This window comes from Condylura cristata, unplaced genomic scaffold, assembly GCF_000260355.1.
Source record: "Condylura cristata isolate star-nosed mole 26May11 unplaced genomic scaffold, ConCri1.0 scaffold00018, whole genome shotgun sequence".
Taxonomy (NCBI): domain Eukaryota; kingdom Metazoa; phylum Chordata; class Mammalia; order Eulipotyphla; family Talpidae; genus Condylura; species Condylura cristata.
The window spans coordinates 8,370,181-8,379,662 of record NW_004567119.1 but is presented as its reverse complement, the minus strand read 5'-3'; positions in this window follow the sequence as shown (position 1 = coordinate 8,379,662).

Here is a 9,482-nt window from a genome sequence, read left to right as displayed (position 1 = left end):
GAGAGAGAGAGAGAGAGAGAGAGAGAGAGAGAGAGAGAGAATCACAAAAATTGAAACAAAGTAGATTCTCCTAGAAATAAGATCATGTTAACTAAGAAGGCTGTCTGTGTCTTCAGGGACTGTGGTTCCATCTTAGATCAAGTGTTCCTTTGATTCATTGGGAAACTTTGCAAAATATTTTCATTTGTCGTTATCCAAACACTTAGGGATCATGTCTCAGTTTGCACCCTTACATCATTGACCATGGAAGTACGGATCTCAAGGGCTTCTACTTAAAATTGTATGGAAGCAAGTAAATCTGTTAACAGTGTGGGAATGTGAACTTCAGTAATGAGACAGGTCCTGATACTTGCTCAAGCCAGTGGTTTGAATGACTGAAATCCACAGACACCTGTGGATTTGTTCTCTCCTTTCAGCATTTTTCAATTTAATGTATTTTTTAACTAAAGAAAAAAATCTTTACTATTTACTAGATTATATAGATCCTTTGTTAGCCAGGCTTGCAAAATTTTCTTTCTGACAGACGGTGGGAGTAGATATTCTTTGGATGTTTTCTCTCAGTGTCTGAGAGTGTTGTAGACAATGTCTGTCTTGCAAGTACAGTGCTCTATGGCTAAAATACTTTACAAAAGCAGTGGAAATTTACCAGAGCAAACCATAAATTATTGCTGTAGTTGACTCCAACAAATTGGGGTGGCAAGCAAAATGAACATACAGTGAAAAAATGAAATTTGGCAACCCCAGTTATTATTTTAAGTATAATTTAGCCCCAAGGAAAAATAAAAAATAAGTTATGAGTTGAATTGTATATAGCACAATAACATGTGGCTTTGAAGTACTAACAGAATTTAGAAACGCTGACAATCCTCGTCTAAGCAAAAATCGTCTCTCTTTAGTGTTTTCTTAAGCTAGAGTCCATTTCACAGTTGCTCTAAATCACTTCTTCCTTTATGATAGCATTGAACACTGATTCCCTGAAGTGGATGTCGCTTATCTTGGGAGTGGTGCTGAATGCTGAATGAATATGGGAAGGCATTATAGCTTTTTATAACTGTAACAATTTATAGTTAACTATAACTATTTATAACTGTTTGCAAAGTTTCCAGATTCTGGGGTGGGAGCAGGAAGTATTAATTTAAAAATAGTTGCTGCAGCCAAAAAGAAGGGGGAGAAAAAAGGGTTTTATTTCTTAATCTCTTTGGATTCCTTCTGTGGAGATGAGTAATACGTGGAGTCCAGGGAGCAGGACTCAGAAAGAGCTGAGAGGCTGTCTAGACGAACTCATCGTCCGCTTTCTCAGGACACTGCCAGCTCTTTGTAGGGAGATAATTTGCTGCCGTATTTTGAAATACTCTGAAGGAAAAGGAATTTAAAAACTCTCAATAATAACTACAGTATCTGATAAACTTCATCAACAAATTTATTTTCTGTGAATATTTTTTTAGCTTCTCTGATCATATTATAATTGTGCTTTGTTAGGATAAATCATTTTTACATCTTGTATTTATTTTTTTAAATTTTTCAACCCATTGAAAAATTGATCAGTTATTTTTTTTTTTAAAGATTTATTTATTTGTGCATACAGAACTGGGGAACAGGCCAGAGGCTCAGGGGTAGTGAGAGGCTTCACCAGAGACAGAGCAGGGAACAGAACAGGCAGATCGACGAAGTACACTGCTGAGGGGAGCAGCGGGCGGGTCAGGAGAGGTCTGCCACGCCATGTGGTCACCTTCGGGGCAGGCGGGAGTTGAGCTCATGCGGAAGCGGCTTTAGATTCTCAGTGCTGTGCTTTAACCTGCTGCGCCACCAGGGAGGGCCCAGATCAGTTATTTTTAATGCTAAAAGCTCTGCAAAATCACTACTCCTCACCTTAAAATTCCAAATTCCAAGTCATGAACAGAGCTATCGCTCTCTCTTGTCCTAGGCATACTTTATACTATGCTTGGAAAAATGTTCTAGTTAAATTGCTTATTGCTTCCCTACATCTTTCAGGGTCTTTAGGAAACATTTAAACATACCATTTAGCTAAAGCAGCTTTGTCAATGGAGGATTTATTCTCTGTATATTTCCCCAGCATCAGTGCTACATAAGGGGAAAAATATTTATTTATTTTAAAGATTTTGTTGATTTATGCATACAGAACTGGGGTACAAACCAGAGGTGTGTGTATGGGGTGGTGGTGGTGGTGAGAGGATTCACCAGAGACAGAGTGGGGAGCAGAACAGGTGGATGTGCTGAAATACACTGCTGAGAGGAGCAGCTCGCAGGTCAGGAGAGGTCTGCTGCGCCATGTGGGTCACCTCTGGGGCCAAGGCTCAAACTCGTGCTGCAGTGATTGCAATAGCTTCATAGTGCTATGCTATAACCCACCGCACCACCAGGAAGGGCCCAGAACATAGTTTTAAAAAAATAAATTGGTGCAGCTGCTCTAAGAGCAGACTTTGGCCATGGTTCCTGCAGTAGCACTTTAGATAGGCTCCCCTGCCCCCTGCATCGCTACATGAGACCTGGGGACCAGCACCTATTCCTTTCCCTGACACCTCCTCAAGCGGTGACTCACTCACTGTCCTGCTCCAGCGGGGTGAGCCGCTTGTCGTGTGGCCGTCCACCTCCGCCACCTTGGATACTGCGTCCTGCTCAGAATCCCTTTTCCTTAATGAGCATGCTTGCCTGCCTGTGGCCTGTGTGTGCTTGTCCCTGGAACAGGTGTTTCCTCTAACTCCATTCATTCCCTGGAGCCTGTTGTATTGTGGACAGTCTCATTTCAGTGGCTACACATATGGGGTCTTTCTTGGGGTCCCTACTGGATTCTGTTCTAACGCCGGCTTAGTGTTCAGCAGGCTCTAGATCCTGCTCCTCTCTGTCCCCAGTCCTGAACTTCTCCTTTGATGAGTGGTTCATATTTTACAAACACAAAAATGACAATTGTTTAATAACTTACTACTTAAAATTCTCACCTGTAAATTTTAGAATATGCTCTTGTTGACTAGTCTACAATGACTAAAAATGCAGTGTGTAGTAACTTGGAGAAATGCTTTTGTTAATTAGGTAAGGAAAGCAACTTGCAAACTTTGTAAACATTTTGAGCCAAGCTCCCTAAAAAGGAACTCTGCTTCTTTCAAAATACTATGTCTAGAAAAAACCTGAAGGAAAAGTTCCTAAGATATGGTTGATGATGAACAGTAAAAGTACTGGCAATTCCCCTTTTCTCTACTTTCATTTTCAATTTTTTTTTTTTTGTCACAGGTACGGTGTCACCCTCTTAGTATAAATAAAAATTGAATACTTCGCCTTTAAACAAAAAAAACCTACACTGTAGGTTTTTACCCTAGTAGGGTCTCTCCACGGCCAGCCTGGGGCCTGTGCACTACTATTTTGTCTTCACAAAGTCAAACTAAATCCAGAGTCTTCTTTGGCCTGGAACAGTTTTAGTTTTGCATGGCTGTTTCATCTGACATGCAGTGAGAGAGAGCCAAAGAACATGAGAGCAGTTTTCCATGTGTTTACTCTGCCAAAGCTAACATGCCTTCGCACTGGGCCAGTGGAGCCAGTGAGAAGTCTCCAGCACCGGCCGGCCCTTCCAGCGTGAGGCTCTTGCATGGGGTGTTTGCTCTTTGCACCAGCAGATGGGATGTGACCTTGGGAAAGGAATCTTCCAAAGCTGCTGATGGCCACACACAGCTAACACAGAGACCTTGACCGAAGCAGCTCCTCATCTTGAAGGCAAACACAGGGGAAAAGTTTTTGTGCCACTTTTCATGTTATCGTGAGGCACAGGATGGGTATGGATTCAGGCTGCCTTTCGGTGTGTGTTGTAGTGTGGCTTTGGGAGACGCTCTGTTTATCATGGTTTTGAGAAAAAAGCAAACAGAGCCAAAAACACAGTTCTTAACCATCCGATGTTGATCTCTGCCAATGGAATGGAAGTTTGCATTTTCTGTCTTTCTAGAAGATGGAGACTTAGTGAAGAAGAGTATGTGTTGGGGGAACTGTGACCTGCCGTCCCCTCCCTGGAGTTGTGTTTGTGTTTGTCAACTTCTTGGGTAATGATTGGCTTGGGAGCTTGTGACAGACGTAGCTTTCTATGTTAGTGGTGTTAGCCATATGCTGTCTGGTCTAACCTCCCAGACACTAAGTGAATTAAATTAAGTAGAACGCATCACCTTTAAAAACCCTCAAAAACACATCAACTGAAAATGCTCTTTAGCAGGTGTTTCTTATAACGGCCCTCGGAAGTGTGTCTCATAATTTGTATTTTAAAGATGAAGGGAAAGTAAACTGCAGCTGGACAGTGGCGATGACGCGGCTCTTCCCACGACCTCCATTCAAGTTTCCTGCCCTTTCCACCAGTCCCCCTGATTTACGGCCCCCTGCTGGAGGGACCTCGTTTTGTTTAGAGGATAAAACATCACTAAAACTTTACGTTTCCACAGTAAAGCTCTTGTGAAATTTTATGCATGGGACTGTTTACTCCCAGGGAGTGAAGGAGTACAGATCTATAGTAAATTGAAAAGTTTCTCCTGCTTTTGGTAAATTCATTTCATATTTAAACCCTGAAAATAGTGATAAATGGTGGTTGGATTCAAATAATGCTTTTTTGTTGGACTGATCTTCTTTTTTTGGATTCAATTCACTTTTTCAGAACATGCAAGCATGAACTCACATTTAGTAATCAAGAATAGTGATATTTTAAACGCAGACTTTCTGTTTGCCTGAAAAAGAAATGTTTTCACCACTAGAAAGGAGGGCATTAACATTGAAAGAAAGACCTGGGTGCTTTTATAAGTAGTTTTCATAGAACATTCCATGTTTTCTGGTTTTGATAATGTACTTTAGATTGTTACAGGTGTCAGTAAATGCTGGCTGTTTCATTATATATTTTAAACCTGATCCAATGAAGTAGGCACAAGAAAAAAATAGGGTGCTGTCTGTCCACCTTCTGTTATGCTACTGTTCAGTGTAATTTTTAAAAATGCCTTTGCTCATTAAAAAAAAAATTATTAAGCCCTCCCTGGTAGCACAACAGGTTAGTGTGCAGCACTGTGTGGCTGTTGCAGCCACTGTGGTCGGAGTTCCGTCCCGGCCAGGAGATACCCACAGCATGCAACAGACCTTGCCTGTCTCACTTGCTGCTTCCCTTAGCAGTGCATATCAATCTGCCTGTCCTGCTCTCCACTCTGTCTCTAATGAATCCTCTCACCCCCCACACCTCTGGCCTGTACTCTAGTTCTTGAGGCATAAATAAATAAATCTTTGGAAATATATATTTATCTTTACTTGATCTATTGTAGAATCTGAATTCAGAAGAATGAGTGACCTGACCAAGGTTTCCTGGTTGACAAGTAGTACAGATAGGATTTGAATAGTCTGTTTACAAAGTCATACAATGAACTGCAAAATCATTAAAATACGTGCCATGTGGGCCCTCCCTGGTGGCGCAGCGGGTTAAAGCACAGCACTGAGAAGTTAAAGCCACTTCCGCATGAGTTCGATTCCCGCCTGCTCCAGAGGCGATCCACATGGCGTGGCAGAACTCTCCTGACCCGCCTGTTGCTCCCCTCGGCAGTGTACTTCGTCGATCTGCCTGTTCTGCTCCCCGCTCTGTCTCTGGTGAATCTTCTCACCCTCCGCATCTCTGGCCTTTACCCCAGTTCTGTATGAATAAATAAATAAATCTTAATATATATATATATACATGTATGGATGTGTAACACATGTGGGTGGGGAGAGAGATGGAAAGAGCCCAGATATGGGCTTCTGTTTTCCAGTCCCTTCACAGGGATGCGTGTTGTTTCAAAAATGCAGCAAGCTGGGGTGCTGCAATCTTCTTGACAATCTCAGTGTGGACAAGACATAAATCATCATCATTCTTTAATGCTAAGGAAATATGGTTTGGTAGCATTGCAGTTGGAGAACAGAGATGTGTATCCCTTTCTCCAAGAAAGGGAGATTTTCCCAGTGATCTTTATTTTCTGACTTTTGACAAATATTTTAGTCTTTAGTACTTAAAATCCTGAAGGATATAGTGGTTACAAATGACTTATTTTAGGCCTTAAAAAATGGAAACTAATTTCAACAACGCAGAGTGATCTTTCCCCTCTGCAAAGATCTTAGTGCTAAGTGTTATGGAAAGGATGTCATAGGAAATGTGAACGTGCTTTGAATTATTGGTCAACTCAGGATGAAAGAAGAAAATTGGGCCTAAGCCATGGTGGCCATAAGTGGGATCCACAGAGGGTTATTGAAAGCCAGATTGTGAGCAGCTGGTAACTAGATAGTTACGAACATTGAGATTGTTTAGAAACTTTGTATATAACAAAGGAACTTGACAGTGTAATTTTATGCCCTTCAATATAATGATAAAAATAATGGAGTTTATCTTTTATTATTATTATTTGCTTTCATTTTCTCTATTTCACTGAGGTGTAATTGACAAAACTATACATAAAGTGCACAACATGATGATTTGAAATATGTAAACATGAACCTTAATCAGGTAATTAACACATCCATTAACTTAGAGTTGCCTTTTTTTGGTGGTGAAATCACTTAAGCTCCAGCAATTTTTAAACATACAGTACAGTGTTATTAACTATAATCGCCATGCTATACATTGAATTTTCCAGAATTTACTCATAACTGAAGATTTGGATCCTTTTTCTGCATCCCTCACCTCCTCCCTGCCCCCTATCACTTTCACTTCTTTGTAATTATTATTCTCTATTTCTATAAAAGTTCCATTTTTTAAGAGCCCACAGGTAAGTGAGATCATATAGCATTTGCCTTTATTTTAGTTAGTTCACTTGTAATGTCTTCAAGGTGTCCATCATCATTGTCACAAATAGTAGGATTCCCTTTCTCTTGGCTGAGTAATATTCCACAAATAGACTACATCTTCTTTAACCATTCATCCAGCAATGGACACTTAGGTTGCTTCTATTTCATGACTAATGCTGCAGTTTTCTGGTAATTCATCTCTAATTCATCTTATAAAAACATCTGCTTATTTTGGATTGAAAATTAAAATGTGTGACTTTCTACTGCAGATAGTTTAAGAACACAATGCTAAATTACAATCAAGTCAGGTTTGTTACTGAATGAAAAAGAATATATTTTAAAATACCAGATTAAAATGTGTAAATTATATCACTGGATAGTTTTCAAACCTTGATCAACTAAAGCAATAGGGTACACAGCATTCTGGAGATTTGCAATTACCTGAAGGCAATAATGTTTGTGCCCAGTGCAAAATTTTACTAAAAATTTGGAGGAAGGAAAACTCTACTAACTATTGTAGCTTACTCCCTGAATAACTTCACAAATATACATATGAATGTCTTTGCTTAGTCTCTCATGCAACCATGTATTCATTATTCACCTATTCATTCAGGATGATCGAACATATACTAATTGCCCAGGGCTATTCTCTCTATATTAGGAAACACAACAGGATTTGTGAAAGGTTGTCTGTATGTGTGCACACATTTTTAGAGATGGTTTCCGCCCAAACCCTGTGAGTTCCTAGGGGAATCCTGAAGAGCTCCACCCCAGAGCACCTTTGCAGAATGTCCCTAGCTGATTGACCTTCAGTCCTGCTTTCTCTAGTTTCCTGGGCTCATTAGCTGTTGCCACAGTTCCCATATCTATGTTTGGAATGGACCCTGAAGCCAGCAAGTGGGGGAGGAAGGTCTGGGAAGAGTGTGAAAGGTAATGTGGGACACAACAGTATTTGACTTCGCCCAGTAGGGAAGGAGGTGGGGTAGGTACGAGACTTCTGAGGACATGGTGTCCTACGTGAACTCCAGTGTCATTGAGCTAAGTTTAGCAATGTATGTGTACCATATAAATGGAATGATTACTTGTTGATGAGTCAGCAAGTTTGCTTCTCTACCTGGAGGAGGAAAGCACGCTTATGGTAAAATTCCTGCTAGCATCCCATTTGCTAAAGTGTAACCTCTTATAGTTCATGCTTGGTATTTTGGGAGTTCTAGTGATGTCTAGAAATTAACAATCTTTTCTTTTCCTTTTGACTTTCTTCTTTTTTATTTACACTGATTTATCATTAAGAAGATTGTTGTTATCACAAAAGAGAAAGTTTCCACATAGATGTCATTCTTGATGCCAAGTTGTAAAATAGTCTGTTTTACTGATGGATGTCCAGATAGCATTGAATGGGGAAGGGCTAATTATTCAATCCATCAGCAATTAGGGTCGATTCATAAACAAGAACACATGTTGAGGCCGAAAGATTGACGGAAGAGGTAGGTACTATTCTGGCCAGGTTTACAGAGTCTTGATTTTCCTCCATGTGGTGTACACGGGAGAAGATGGGGAGGTCAAGAGAAAATAAGCACAAGTCAAAGGGAGACTTGTAAAATAAACAGCAACATCTGGCAAATGACTTCTTCCCATGTACATAGGGAGGACTCTTACTTGGGGCAGTGAATGAGCAATGTTTTTCTTAGCGGTGTGTTAGCTTAATGTTCATCAGATCTGGGAATGAGGTTTGCTTAGGTTTATATTTCTCTTGCTGGTGGTGTAGACTTTCAGGCCTGGTGCTCTCAATAGCAACCATCCACTTGGCCATCCTTGAGAATCACAGTTGGACCTTTGAAGCGTTATTTACACTGGAAAGATCTAGTCCTGCATTTCTCTTTGATCAACTAATGGAAGGAACATTAAATTCTAACAATTCATTTTATCAGGTCAAACATTTCAACACAGTTAAACTCTATAATTTTCTTGATGTATGTATAACTATTAACTTTAAATGATTAATGAGAAATTTAACTTGTAATAAGTTTATATATGTTAAATTATTCTATCACTGACTTTATTAAAAGGTATTTTCAGGCCTTTTCTCAACCCTCTGTCTCTCTCTCTATATATATATGTGTGTGTAGGCCTTTACCCCAGTTCTGTATGAATAAATAAATAAATCTTAATATATATATATATACATGTATGGATGTGTAACACATGTGGGTGGGGAGAGAGATGGAAAGAGCCCAGATATGGGCTTCTGTTTTCCAGTCCCTTCACAGGGATGCGTGTTGTTTCAAAAATGCAGCAAGCTGGGGTGCTGCAATCTTCTTGACAATCTCAGTGTGGACAAGACATAAATCATCATCATTCTTTAATGCTAAGGAAATATGGTTTGGTAGCATTGCAGTTGGAGAACAGAGATGTGTATCCCTTTCTCCAAGAAAGGGAGATTTTCCCAGTGATCTTTATTTTCTGACTTTTGACAAATATTTTAGTCTTTAGTACTTAAAATCCTGAAGGATATAGTGGTTACAAATGACTTATTTTAGGCCTTAAAAAATGGAAACTAATTTCAACAACGCAGAGTGATCTTTCCCCTCTGCAAAGATCTTAGTGCTAAGTGTTATGGAAAGGATGTCATAGGAAATGTGAACGTGCTTTGAATTATTGGTCAACTCAGGATGAAAGAAGAAAATTGGGCCTAAGCCATGGTGGCC